Here is a 15672-nt window from a genome sequence, read left to right as displayed (position 1 = left end):
CGCCTGCCACCGTCTCTTATTTCTTTCAGTACATTTTCGTATTGCCTCCTCCATGCTCGGGTTAGGCGTAGGTGAGCTGGACAAGAAGAGTGACAAACTCGAATACTTGAGTGTCATACCTGTTTGGTACAAGTCGGGCTTGCCCATCCCATGTGAGAAAAACCCGGCGGAGATACTCCGTTCGGCGCCGTAGCATCCTCGACCCCTCGAAGGAGGCTCAGGAGCCCTACTACCCACCACCGGATGACTCCGTCGATTCCCGGGAGTCAGAGTTCCCTCCTTGTTGGCACTTGCACGTACCATAAGCAGACGCATACTGCATTTCATCTTAGGTTCCCATTGTTAGGACTCACTGGCGGACGATGCCTTTGCCGTAGTCTGATTCCGTCATCCAACATCCGCACCGATCCACGATAATTGGTGACGATCGGTCGACGTCCCGACGACGTCCTGCATCAGATAACAGTTGTGCAAACTTGTGTTACAAAACCGTTCCAGGTCGAATCATTGCATTTGGGGAAGGATTGAAAAAGATATTGGAATTTTAAGCATCAAAGGTCAAACGCGAATCAAGAATTTTATCCAAAGAAAAAGTAGAGGAGAAAGGATCTAAAGAAAGAACGACCTCAAAAGAGGAGGTATTACTGAGGGGAAGTCATAGTTATATTTATGAATCTTTATCTCCGAATTAATAAAATTTTGACATAAAGTTTTCTTGTTGAAATACCTAAAATTGATCATTATCTTGAATACTATTTTGAGTAGCCATTAATACTAATTGCTGTTGAGGAGAATACATTATTCAGAAATATACTGTTATTGCTAGATCTTTGTGATCACTTAGGTTAATACTTTGAGGGCCATAAGAAGAAGGCTTTGGGGGCTAAGTTGAAGTAGATTAAGCAATGCCATTCCGTGGAAGCCTTTGCGGGTTGAGGACAACAATGCTTCATCGACTTTTTCTTTTTTCTTGGTATCCTTGTTCAGCCCTATTTCCAAATAATTTGATTGGGGGGCATTCACACAAACTTGGTTAGGGTACATCATCACCTCGGGACAGATACCCCTGAACAGCATTAAGGATTAGCCTACGCTATCCAAAAAAAAATTGTCTCCCATTTCCCCTACCTCATTTCTTAAGTAGAAAAATCCTAGGCTAAGTAAAATAAAAATAAAATATAAGTAGAGAACCTAATTCACCCCCCCCCTTAGGTTATTCCTTGGCCACCTAAACTAACACCCTGGTTAAGCAACTTTGTAATGATTCGATATGTAACATTACATAAACTTATGGGTCTAAGCTCAGAAAAGGAAGTTGGTGTTTGATTTTAGGAATCAGTGCTATGAATGTAGCTTTCCATGATCTTAGTAAATACGTTGAGTGGAAAAGGCTTGAATTGCATTACAAACATCAATCTGAATAATTTCCCAAAAATCGATATAAAATCGTTGTGTGAAGCCATCCGGTCCAGGAGCACTATCAGTATTCATTGTTTTCTATGTGTCTAGAATTTCTAATGTAGTAGGTGTTCTACAGAGCATTTCATTATCCATTAGACTCACGTCACCTGTAATCACCTCAAACAAAGTAGGATCGCTACATGTAGGTTGTGATGTTAGCATTTGTTTATAAAATTTCATCACACCTTCTTTCAATTGTTTTGGGTTGTTGTTATAATTTATACGAATATGCTTATAATAATCTACTTTTGACCTCACATTTACAATTAAATGAAAGTACTATGTTTTTTTATCCCCTTCTAAAAACCATTTTTTATTTGCCTTTTGTTTCAAGAACATTTCATATTGCTCCTTTCTTAGTACCAATTCTTTTTTCAATGTGTTCAAAAGAGTATGCTTAATTTTATCCCATCAATGTAGTAGATCTATTTCCAACATATCGATTTTGTTTTTCAATTTTTCTTTTTCAGTGTAAATATTTCCAAAGGTTGTTTTATTCCATTTCCTCAGCACCATTTTAAGAAGTCTAGGTTTAAGACTTAAATTCTTCTTGGGCTCAGAATGACCTCCCTTACCCCAGTTGTTAGCGACTATTTCATCAAAATTAGGATGTCTAGTCCACATAGCCTGAAATCAGAATGGTGGTCTTCGTATTGTGGTTGGAACTTGTTGAAATCTAATAATCATTGGGGCATGGTCTGAAAGTTTTTTTGGAAGATAGCTAATGTCTTTTTGGAAGATAGTTATTGGGCAGATTGTTACCTCAGGAGTGTTAAAAATTTTACATGATCTTGATGATTCTACCGTTACTCGCATGAACTGCTAGCTTCTTCTTATTTTCCCTAGAGTAGAAGGAAGTGAGATGATGGAACTTGTCGTATTGGTGAGAAGGTAATGGGTTCTGCTCCAACTCTTTGAAATTTCTGATTATTTGTTGCATTTATGACCGAGGATATGTTGTAGTCTGTGTTCTAGTTGTAGCTTAATTTTGGGGCTCAATGTGTTTGAATTCTGATTGAGTTTTTTGAGATTAGCTTCTACACTCTGTGGATCACTACATTGGATTTTTATGCTTTTTGTCTTGCTACCACTTCATGTTTTCCAATCTTTGCCTTGTTGTGTGAAAATTTTGCTTGAGTATGCTTGAGTTACTTCTTCCGTAGGTGCTTCTTATTGATGTGTGTAAATATTTATTCCATTTGGATGATGTTGGTGTGTTTACTTTTTGGGAAGTTTGTGCATTTGATGAGTAAAGTTGCGAAGTTCATTCAAGTTATACGATGAAACTATATAAATCATTCAATCACAATAAGAGTAGAGTGTGTAATCATAACTACTTATGTGTAATTGAGATTATGATATGTTGAGATGAGAATAATTAAGAGAAAATAGTAAAACACCATACTCATTTTAGTTTACAATATGACACAACACAGATTGTAACAGTTTACTGTATACAATATACTCATGTTTCCCCAAAGCCTGTTCTAGAGAGAACTAAATTTGATGAGGGTTAGCCTTAACCATCGTTAAGGGGGAAAAGGGGATATAATGATGACAGTTGAGGTTGAGTATACTCCTATGGCTTGAAGATGTTGCCCTTTGTGTTTGAGACTTGATCAGTGGAATTTTCGGTGCATCAGTTCGTTTGTCTACTGCTACTGTGTTTGTATTCCAAGGTATGTTGTATTGTTTTCCCCCCGATGGCATGCTTTTGATTCATTTTTGTCAATGCCTTTATTGTTTATTCTTTGAGCTTCGTAATCTCATCCAATGGCTTTTCCCTTACCCACAAATTTGGCATATTGGTTTCCCCGGTCGCCTTCAACTGCACTAATCAAAGACTCCATGGAAACAATTTTACACTATAAACAATAAATGATACAAAACTGGAGTACCAGGTTGAAAGGCAGGGAGATTATTCCATTGTACTTATGAGAAGGCTCAATTGATCTCGATTCTTGTCATTGGGATGTTTGATCAGCAGTGCTAGTGGGGAGACATCACACATTTTGACTTCAAAATATTGATCATGGAATACAAAATGATTGAATGTAGCTAATGGAAAAATTAAATAATGACATGCATCATATAAATATAAAATGACCCTGTCATGAATCGTGTGCACTTTGGTATGCCAAGTTATCTTGGACCAGCTCTGGTTGACATGTATCACTGCATAGATATTTTTGGCATCATTATCCTTTAGCTATGCAGACACACAAGGAAGAGTTTTTATATGCTTGATGTGGGGGATCCTCATCCGTTCCATACGACATATGCCTCTTTCTGTGGGAGGTAGGTCAGCTTACCTGCAAAAAATCTGATTTTCCTCTTGTCTAATCACACGATTAGCCAAGGAATCAGCAATAGAGTTACTTTCACAATAAACATGTTTGATGCAAGATAGTATTGGTATATAAGGATGCATTTTGGTCCACCATGAGTGTAACTTCCAAGGCTTGCATACACTTGTATTTATGTTATGGCATAAAGCTACAGAGTCTGTCTCAACAAGGATATTTCAATTCCCATTTTATCACAATTTTTCATTTCATCTAATAGAGCCCAATAGTCATCTTCCATATTTGTTATTGATGAATAATAATGTGAGAAAGAAAAAAATATATTATGGTCTCAATCTCGTAAGAAACCACCGCCTGCACCAGCCCCTGGGTTGCCTTTGGATACCCCATCCACATTTAATTTTTGCATGGGGCTAATGGGTGGCACCCAGCAAATAAAATTAAATATATGTATATCCTCAACATGACCAATGGAAAGGTTCCAAGTTAATAGTCCCGGTATCTCTCCTATAAGTGATCTTTTGTAGGCTTAATTATATATTTCATCGTCTTCATCCATGTCCATAAAGATTGAATAATAGACTAATATCCTCTATTATTATTCTCCCATTTTTGGCAATTCCTTTTCTTCCAAATCTCCTACAGTAAAAACATACACATATATCATTTACCATCCATCTCCATGTAAGGGTCGCCCACTCTCTGAAAAATAAGTGCTCTGAATCTTCAACCTATTGACTTCTTATGCAACAAAGACATTTTTAAGCCATATGGATTCCTAGTTTCTTAACAGACGTATCCACGAGTAATATATTTATAAGCAATCGCCATATAAAAAATTGAATCTTTGTGGGCATATTCATTTACCACATCACCTCAGTTAAAGTATATTTTGGTTTTTTATGACGAGAAATATTGCCAAGCTGATTTTATGGTTAAATTTGCATGTGTTGTAATACTCCAAATAGCTCTATTTTTCTCTTTTGAAAATATTCATGGCTCTTATATCTGCAATAGATTTTAAATTCTTTGAAAAACCACAAGCCCCAAGGTATTCTTCCCAATCTTGATGGAATAGATTTTGAACCAATAAGTTGGGATCTGGACATGTGATGCCAGGAGAATTCTCCGAACATCCCAAACCCTTCCAATTTGTTGACCATACATTGATATGACCTTGTCCAATATGCCATTGAATAACCTAACCCATTTCATTCCATATGGTTTTTAGGTTTTTAATTCTTTGAGGCAGCCTCTTGCCTAAAGTATTCAAGTCCCAAATTCCAAATTTAACTCTTAGCACTATAGTCCAAAGGGTATCCTTAGTATGAAAGTGCCAAGCTCTTTTCATACGAAGGCACTTCATAATCTCCTCAAGCTTCTGATCCCCAAACCATTCTCATCTTTAGGAAAACAAATGTTTTCCCAAGATTTCCAATGACATTTTTTTGTCCTTCAATATTGGGCCATAAAAACTGTGCAAAATCCTTATAATTGATGTAAAAACTTTTTGAGGAAAGTCATAGACAGACAGATTATTAATAGGCACACTATGCAGGACAAACCTTTTTAATGTTAAGCGTCCTCCTGGTAAAAAAATTTACCTTCCCAACCTTCCAGTTTTCTTCTAATCTGCATTATAAGACTGTCATAATATATAGACTTTACTTGACCGGTGAAAATAGGACAACCCAAATACTTAAATGGAAAGGAGCCCACTAATATAGAAGTGTAGCCTTGAATTTAATTCTTCTTATGCATAGGAAGTTTAGGTGACATATAAAAGGCACTCTTTGTTTTGTTTATTTTTTGACCTAATAATTTCATCATATTCCTCATAGAGGATTTTTTCCATTGGGAAGATAAATGTATCGCCTAAAAATAGACAATGCGATATAATTGGAGCTCCACGTTTGGTGAAATATATTCCAACTTGTCTATTAACTAAACATTTTTTAATATCTCTACTAATTATTTCTTCTGCTAAATGAATAAGCTCAGAAAAATTGAATCACCATGTATAAGGACTCAAGATGCTTCAAAGAATTGGGAGGAATTGCCATCCACCAGCACTGAGAAAAAATTATTTTCCATACGTATGCAAATCATTTGGATCCATGATTCACTACAACCAAAATTTTTCAATGCAACAACAAGAAATGTCCATTCCACACAATCATAAGCTTTTTCCATATCCAATTTCAGAATTACGTTATGTCCTGGTATTTTGTGGTTGATGGATGGGGTAATTTCTTGAACTAAACTAACATTTTCATGAATGGATCTTCCTATTACAAAACCAAATTGTTCCTCAGAAATTATTTTGGGCAATAAAATCCTTAATCATTGATTAAGTATTTTCATGATGATTCGATATTATACATTACATAAACTTATCCGCCTAAGGTCGGAGAATGAATTCAGTGTAGGAATATTTGGAATAAGAGCTGGGAATGTAGATTTCAATCATCTTGGTAAATATTTTGAAATGAAAAAAGCCTTAATGGCTGTATAAACATCTACTTGAATTATCTCCCAACAACAGATAAAAAAATGTGGTGTGAAACCATCGGGGCCAGGAGCACTGTCAATATTCATTCTTTTCAATACATCAAAATTTTCTATAGTAGATGATATTTTACAAAGCATTTCATTATCTATATGGGTAACATCATAGGGGATCACCTCAAACAGTGTGGAATCCAAACATATAGGTTGTGAGGTTAGTAACCGTTCGTAAAGCTCAATAACGCCTTCTTCTAATTATTTTGGGCTATTGTTATAATGTGTATGGATATGTTTATAGTTATATATTTTTCACCTGGCCTTCACAATGGAATGAAAAATACTTAGTATTTTCATCCCCTCCTTCAAGAGATTTTTTATTTGCCTTTTGTTTTATAAACATTTCATATTGCTCCTCTCTTAGTGTCAATTCTTTCTTTAATTGGTTCCAAAGATTGTGTTTGGTTCCATCCAAAATTTTAATATATCCATTTCCAACAACTGAATTTGATTTTTCAACTTCTCTTTTTCTTTATAGATGTTTCCAAATGATATTTTATTCCATAGCTTCAGAACCATCTTTATATATCTAACTTTAATACTTAAATTCTCCATGGGTTCAGCATGACTTACCTTATGCCAGTTATTATCCACTATTTCATAAAAGTTAGGATGTCAAGTCCAGATGGCCTGAAAATGGAATGGTGGTTTCCCGTACCGTGAAAGGGACTGTTGAAACCTAATAAGCATTGGTGCATGGTCGGAGAGTCTTCTTGGAAGATAGCTAATTTTATATGCAGTAAAATTGTTTGTATGAATATTTATGAGAACTCTATCAAGTCTTTCATATATCCTATGGATACCCATACATCCATTAAACAAGGATAATTGATTACCTTAATTTTTAGGTTCAAACAATTGTAATTGCGTAATAGTATTGCTGAAATCATCCATATCTCTAATATTTGGGGCATTACCTCCTTTCTTCTCCCCCGCATCAGACTCTCACGTTCGTCGTGATTTCTCCAAGTGCTCGGTCAACCCAGGAGTCCTGCACCAACGCTCACTGGCTCCGTTGTTCAGAACTTCACACCGTGGATGCCTTGTGCACAGTGGACCCTGTTGGTTAACTCGATGATCCCTGTGGTTGACTCGCCAAATCACAACCAGACACCTGATTGTCCATCGGTAAACAGACACCAACGGTGGCTCGAAGACCGAATAGCCCTCGAACTAGTGTAGCATGTGTGATCACCTTCAAGCCTTGTCCAGACATGGTAATCCATCATTCCCTCTGATTTGCGCCCTGCATATCAGGCGTTTGGAGTCACTCATTGTTCGTGTCTGCTACCGGACTCTACTGGTCCCCCGCCCATTGGTCGCAATTGTTGAGCCCATCGGCGCCCGAACTGCACCATCTCCATGTCCCTCATTTCCTCGTCCTCGTATCTGACCTCCGCTATTACGCTCCAGCATTGCGCCGTAGCGACATGTTGAGCCATCCCGTGCCCATCTCCGGTACCACTCCACTACACCTGCTCGCAACGGCTTGTGCCTAATGTAGATGCCAACGACGAATGCCCCACCGACGACGTATGTCGTTGCCCTTTCTCGTCAATTATATTACGTCTTTCAGTATATTTTCGGCTGCACTCCACCGCACTGGGGCTAGATAGGTGAGAGAGATTATCGAGAAAACTACGTCATGAGTGATTTTTCTAGGTACGGGTCGAGCCTGTCCGTTACATGCGAGCCCCTACAAAATTCATCCGTTCAGCACTGTAGTCATCATCATCGCTCTAACGAGGGTGAGAAGGTCACCGTATCATCATCGGTCGCCCACCCCAGAGCATGGAGCTCGGCAAACCTCACGAGTCGAGGCATGCACGTACACTCATCTAGGTTTCATCGCATCACGTAGTTACATTCACTTAGTGATTTACCCGTCGGATGACGATATTGACGACGTCTGACATCATTTTGGTATCAAAGCCAGGTCGTGGACGCCCACATCATGTCTCCGTACCCTCGCATCATAACATCTGCATACATCCATTTTCAAAAACCCATCTAGGTGTCCCATCAAGTAACTGGCCATGCTCGTCGAGACAAGATTGAGTAGAAGGATGCATTCCGAAGGTTCGCCTTCACTACAACACGACGAATCATCGCTGCTCGAAAGAGTCAGTCCTATACGAATCTTAGAGTCTCATCCCATCACGCCCGTAAGTTGCGCATCACCGCCTCCTTCAGAGCACAGACGAATCACACCCTTCAATAGGGGTGCTGATGGATCACTCGATCCACGTAGACACGCCTGTGGCCACCATGGACTAGCTCGATCCCACCATAGAGCCTCACGGTCACTAGGTGCTACCTACCCTAGTGATGTCAAGGATAATATGACAATGAGTCATCGCCCCCACGGGAAAGAACCCGTGGACGAGCCTACACCCCGGCTCCCTCTACACATGGCCGAGGAACAGGACGTGGACGAGGGAGAATGCAACAGCAGTATCAACCCTAGAAGGTTTCGAACAAAGAGTGCGGAGCGTACCTCCGCACCCTGACTGCCGTCGCCGATTGCATGGAGCAACTACTAGCATGACCCATGGTGCCTCTGGTTCCCGTCATCGTGCCCGAGCCCGTGGCGCCAGAATGAGCACGCGACCCACCTAGGGTCGCGTGTCTCCTAGAGCGACCACGGATGCCCATTGAAGACGATGCATACCCCGATGACTGGTGACAGGATGAGATGTGTTGGGACCAACGTCCCTACCGATTTCCTACACGTGACCCACAAGACATTCGTGTTCGGCATGGACAATACCCACGAGATGACTATGATCGTGGGTACGAGACCAACCTACACTAACCTACCGGCCTACTGAGACGACTACGTCTGGCCCTATGATCAACAATATGACGACCCAAATGAGGTTCCTCGATACCTGCCACGCGTGATACCTGAACACCATCCCCGTACGATGGTCAACCACAAAAATGGTTGACCACGAACACTACCCGAACCCACCCTGACGACACGTCGAACCGCGATATGGAGGATACTCAATACCTGAGCGATGCCTGGATGACTACGAGCACCGACGATAGGAGCATTGTGCCAGGATCCAGATGAGCGTATGAGCCGATATCGCTGTCTTCAAAGGGTTGAGGAAGCCGAAGGAGTTCATCGATTGGGAGTTGAGTATGAACTCCTATTTTTTATGGTACCGCATGGACGATGACTTGTGCATCGAATATGCGGAGATGAGACTTGGCGAACAAGCCAAGATTTTCTGGGAGAACGAGCACATCGCAGCTGAACGACGAGGACGACCCATCTTGTCATGGACCAAGATGGCTCAAAAGCTGAGCAAGTACGTACCACGGCAGCACCAGATGATGTTATTCCTTTCATGGCTCAACCTACGATAGGGTCGACAACCGTGATGGAATATATCGAGGCATTCGAGGAGTGCCGGATGGGATGTCGGTTTGTGGAGGACCAGTGAATTGTCATCGGCCTATTTGCTCAGGGGCTTCGGCCGACCCTGCGCAACGAGGTGCTTAAGTGCAACCCCGCCGAGGTCGACAAAGCCTATCACATAGTAGAGCACCTAGAGCATCTTGGCGAGGAGACCATTACACACGCTACCCTAGCACCACATCGAACCAAACCCGCTCGATCCGCTTCATCTGCATCCGCTCAGACTTCACCGAACGCCGGATGGCAAGGAAATGCCCCGATCACTTCAGCGAGATCAGCCACCTGCTCAAGCCATGACGACCGTCACCACGGCCCGTAGCGCTATTGTGAACCAAGCACATATAGCGTGTTTTAAGTGCCAAGGGAAAGGGCATCGAGCCAGTCAGTGCCCGTCATCGGCACTATTGATCGACGTTGGAGACTTCGACCCCGACCAGATGGGCGAGATGGAGCCCCTACACAAAGACGAGGAATTTGTACATGAGTACGAAGAACCCAACAGATGAGTCGGGTACATTCAAATCACTGAACTTAGGACGACTCCACCATCGGCTCCCCAACCCACTAGTTGTCAGTTGGCCAATATCGCAGTAGATCGCCCTGGCCACCTCCTCGAGCCGCCCCCACTTACTAGACCTGCATCTGTAGTGCAACGGTCTGACCCGATGGCCGATGCAACCCTTCATACCTCGATCTTCTATACCTATGTCAAGATCAACGACAAGGTATACAAGTTGATCGTGGATAGTGGGAGTTGCATCAACACCATCTTCGATGTGATGGTTGCCCGACTAGGGTTGGTGGCAATACCCCACCCAACTTCCTATGATGTGTCGTGGATTGACGTTTCATCCTTACCGGTGCCCCGCTGAAAGTGTGCTCCTACGATGAGAGCGTCCTTTGTGACGTACTTCCTATGAAAGTGGGAAGCATCATCTTAGGTCATCTCTGGCTATATGACCACGACGTCACTCTAGACACGTGTTCGTTCATGTAACAGGGAGAGAAGGTCACATGGTACCCGTATACCTCTATGGGGCTTGATGCAAGTGGATTCGGTTAGTGGGAATGGTGAGTATGTTGGCTTGCTCTCAAATGGCTGTCAAAGGTTTGTAAGGTTGGGCAACCAATATTTGTGGTCTCCTCTTCATCGGTGGTTACATCTACTAGGTAGTCATCAGTAGTCCTAAACTTATTTCCTTGAAGTATATCTAATGACTTAACTCGCCGGGGCTTGACGATGAATTCTGGGTTGATCCAATATATATTACTTTGTGACTAATGTGTTTCATTGCTTAGTTTTATTTGTTTAGTTTGTGTGGTCCTAGTTATTTCATTAAATGAGACAGATCCTACTAGTTATGAATGGGATTGATAATAGTCTCTTTAATATAGATCATGTCATCTGATGTGGAGGCTAATGTCAAAAATGATTTTTGCACATCTAGGTGATATATACTTTATGCTGAGACATTTGGGCTAGGCTTTTGAAATTGTGATCCTATTTCCTCATTTTTCTTATGGGATGTAGGATTGATTTTGCGTTTCCATTGGATTTTTCGCACAGATTTAAATGTGTTATTGTGGTTGTGAAGAAAATGATGATGATCTCCCATATGAGTGGGTGGTTGTTTATATCGACAAATGGCATATGAGCTTTGTCGACCCTATTTGTAGATTTTCCTGCATGTATCCACGTTATGTCCAACCATGTGACAATATGAACAGAACATAAGATTGCTTTCCACAATTACCCTTTGCTTAATCATACCCAAGGATCCGTTTGGATAAGGATAAACTCAGGTATTGGTTTTGTTAAATCCACTTCCACATAAGCCCTTGCATACCCTGGGCGTGTAAAGTTTCTTACTCCATCATCTGCAGCAACAAATGTTCCCAACATAGAGACAATGGATTTAAATGGATTAGTATCAAAGAACTGAGGATGCAGGCCTGGAAAACTTACCCATAGTAGAATAAGGGTAGATTCTATTTCTGTCGTGAAGTCAGGTGTCCATTACAAAGTTCTCATCGTAAATTCAGCCAGTGTCCAGACATTTCTACTCCAAGCTCTCTTAAAATCCTCATTTGTTCCAAATCTAATAATTACATATCTTTCATCTAGAGAAGTAACCAAAATTATATTTGAGAAAAGGCCCAATTTTTCCATCTCATTATTGATATGTTCCGCTAAAGGTCTTCCATACTAGAATTTACCAACTAGAGGTTCCACAAATAGTTTGACCATTTGTATAATTTCCTCATCTGAAAAAGTACTCAATTTGAATCCCTCATGCACAGTGAAGTTTCTAGGTGGGACTGTTGTGTTAAATTTTGGGATAAAATTTGTACCTCTAGCAGATGGTCTAGTATTTCCTTGTTTTGCAATTGACTTTAATTTTCTATTGAGTATAATAAAGCTGCTTTGTAAGATTGGTTTACATGTAACCCAGTGGGTATGACCTTATCAAATATTTTGTTTTCTTTGCAATCTAGAGTGGGTTTCATAGTGTGATGGTTTTATAAACTGAGCATAAACTGTCGGGCTATCTGTCATTACTTTCCAAGGTGTTGTCCTTTTTTGTGATAGTATGTATTTTAGTTTTCCTCATCCAATGTTGTGCTAGATTTTTAAATTTGAATGGAAAAATGGTCATGGAATTGTGAGCTTTTATGTCTTTCCTCCAAGTTGGGGGAGGAGACTTTTTGTTCGTTGAAAGATGATTTGCTAGATGCTTTCTGATAGATTTTTAAGTCAGTCTGTTTTGTTCCCCCCTAGATGCTAAGTTCTCATCTATTATGTGATTCATTTTTTTTCCTTCCATATTCAACAAATTTCTAATGCAAACCTCTCTATATCCTCTTTCCTCAATATCTGCACCATCATCACATGGGTTATGTTCCTCCTCATGTCTTACATTTATATTCAATACATTTAACAATACATACTTAGGGGTAATAAATTCATGATTCAAGTTTTCCTCCTCCATACCATTCACTGATTCTTTACTAGCTTGAATATTACTGCTACACATTGAATATTCCTCCAATAGTTTTTGTTTCTTCATTTGTATCATCAAGTACCAAAACTGGTTAAGGTAACATTTACCAGTAGTCCTGACCTCTCTTAATTCTCATTGCATCATAGCCCAAAGTATAGCTTACCACTCAGTTCTAATGAGTCTCCTCTCCTGTACCCATTCAATTTCCTGGTCAATGATCCCCAAATTATCTGTACTATAAATGCCTCCCATAGATCTCCAATATTCTAAGGTTGTTGTGAGCACTCGACAGGCCTCATCCATCAAATCATTTTGATTCTCTATATGTTCAGAATGGCTATTATGAAAATTTCCTTTTTTCCAGTTAATGCCAATTGCTCTAGCTAAATCAGGTCGGGAAATCAAAATCCTCATATTACTTATCCAGCTCCTTCTTTCTTCTGGTTCATAAGTAGCAAACATTTGTTGAAAAAGATTCTTCTGGTTCATAACTAGCAAACATTTGTTGAAAAAGACATAATCCCAAGATCCTTTAATACACCTTCAAGGATTTTCCACTCAAACCCTATCATAATCTGGAAAGGTATAACTTGTAAATTTTCAATGAGGAAATTGAATTTTAATCCGTATTCTAATTTTTTTTATTTTTTATAATGGTTTCTTACTAGACTCGGCTTTAGGTGATTCCAAAGTTTGTATTTAGGCTAGTAAACCCATGTTTTCATCATCTAAATTATTTTTATTTTTACTCTTTTTATTATTTTTATTCTTTTTTATTATTATTTATTATTATTATTATTTATTATTTTTATGTTTTGTTTTATTATTATTTAATTTTCCTTTCCTTCGCCCTACTAATTCACTCACTATCAGAGATGTTAAAAATAGATAGATAATAACTATATACTCTAACCTATATGAGTTTTAAGTTCTGATTTTGTTTCTAATGCATAAACAAAAGGGACTTTTGGTTTGGTCTTGTTCAGTTAGTACTTAGGCATCTAAAGTAACAATGTAAAATAAAACTAAAACCACAGCAGGAACAGAGTGTCAGATATCTCAGGCAAATATTGAAATCTCAAGCAAAAATTGAATTCTTGCTTGAATCTCTGAATATAATCTTAAATCAAAACATCAAAAATTAATATTGCCTCAGTGGGACATACCTTAGGGAATACCTGATATTTCAGCTCATAAGATCCGTGAGAAGATGTTTTTGTTTGAGTTTCATAGATTGACCCACCATCTTCATCTATTATCTTATCTATCTATCTTCTAAAAAGCAGCTCGATAAACGTTATTAAGGTTATGTTTATGATGCTTTTCTTAACAATTGGGTTAATAATGACTGTGGGAAAATACCATTTGTTTAATAATTAGTTGTTACGGAATGTTTAAATATCACATATTTTTCCGTGAAGATATGTTGAATTCTCTTAAAGTTCAGAGGAAGCAAGGAGATTACTGGCGATGTGGTTTTTAGAGAATTTTTTCTAATGTAACTCTCAGATGACTTTAAAATTATGATATAAAATATAAACATTTTGAGAGTGTTAGCTTCAAATGCTTCATAATATCAACAAGTCCTAACAGTCACTAATGGTCTAAATATTATGAGAGAGAGAGAGGTAAATTGTAGGGAAATTGTGTCAAAAACTTTAGTAATCAGACTTTACATATGTATATCCTTTCTCTCCCTCTCTCCCCCCTATTGTTAGAATTTTCTCTAGCACAGGATTCCGGAAAGACATTTTTTCTAGGAGATAGGTTGGTACAGGTTGTTGAGGTTATGTTTATGACATTTTACTTAATGATTGGGTTAATGATGACCGTGGGAAAAAGTCCTTTGGTTTGAATTTTGTTCTGACACAAGATTGAGTCATAGAATTTAATAAATAGTTGTTCAGGAATGTTTTAATATTATATATTTTCCTGTGAAGACATGTTGAATTCTTTTAGAGTAAGAGAAAGCAAGGAGATTACTGGCGATGCGGATTTCAAATAATTTTTTCTTAATGTAACTCTCAGATAACTTTAAAATTATGAAATAAAATATAAACATTTTGAGAGTGTTAGCTTCAAATGCTTCATAATATCAACAAGTCCTAACAGTCACTAATGGTCTAAATATTATGAGAGAGAGAGAGAGAATGGGGCCAGATGTCAAGGATAAAGGGAAAGGTGGGAATCTAAGAATAGTAAAGAGGAAGAGTTTAACAGACATGGGATGATTTGTATACATCAAAATGGGGTTCATGTTCTAATTAATGTATAGAAATGAATTCCCTAGGTTCTGAGTTAACATAGATAATATGTGATTCTACTATTTTTTAAAATGATTTAATATGATAAATACATCATACTAGGATCCACGGAGCTCCCCTTGTCTCTTGTAACCCTGGGTTCATTTCCATGATTCTATCCGTTGTGCTACCATCTACACATTTTGTTGTAATTTTTTTATTCAGAGGTAAAGATACCACCTAACATCCTCACGGGACATCAAATTTATAATTGAACTTCAGCTCTAGAGAGCTCATACGCATGATAATAACGATGATTTTGGCGCATTATAAATGATGGATATATCATAATAAATCATTTGAAGACATTTGAGGCTCATAAAATAGTGAATTCATGTCTATAAAGGGTGATTTTATTGATGAACCGATTGACTTAGCTAAACTACTAATTGTACGAAAAAATGGCTCATTCATGGAACTGTTTTTTTCACTCAAATCTAATTTACAAAGTGGAGAAAAAACTTTATATCTGGAATGAATTTATTGGTATATATTTTACTAACCCTTTGAACTCAAAAGTAATGAAGTTAGCTTCCATAATCCCTAAGATTATGTATTTTATTTTGGTGGCAGTAGTTCTATGCCATGTTTGTGCCACATGTTTA

This window comes from Wolffia australiana, chromosome 1, assembly GCF_029677425.1.
Source record: "Wolffia australiana isolate 7733 chromosome 1, ASM2967742v1".
NCBI classification, from domain to species: Eukaryota; Viridiplantae; Streptophyta; class Magnoliopsida; order Alismatales; family Araceae; genus Wolffia; species Wolffia australiana.
This window is presented reverse-complemented; position numbering follows the sequence as displayed.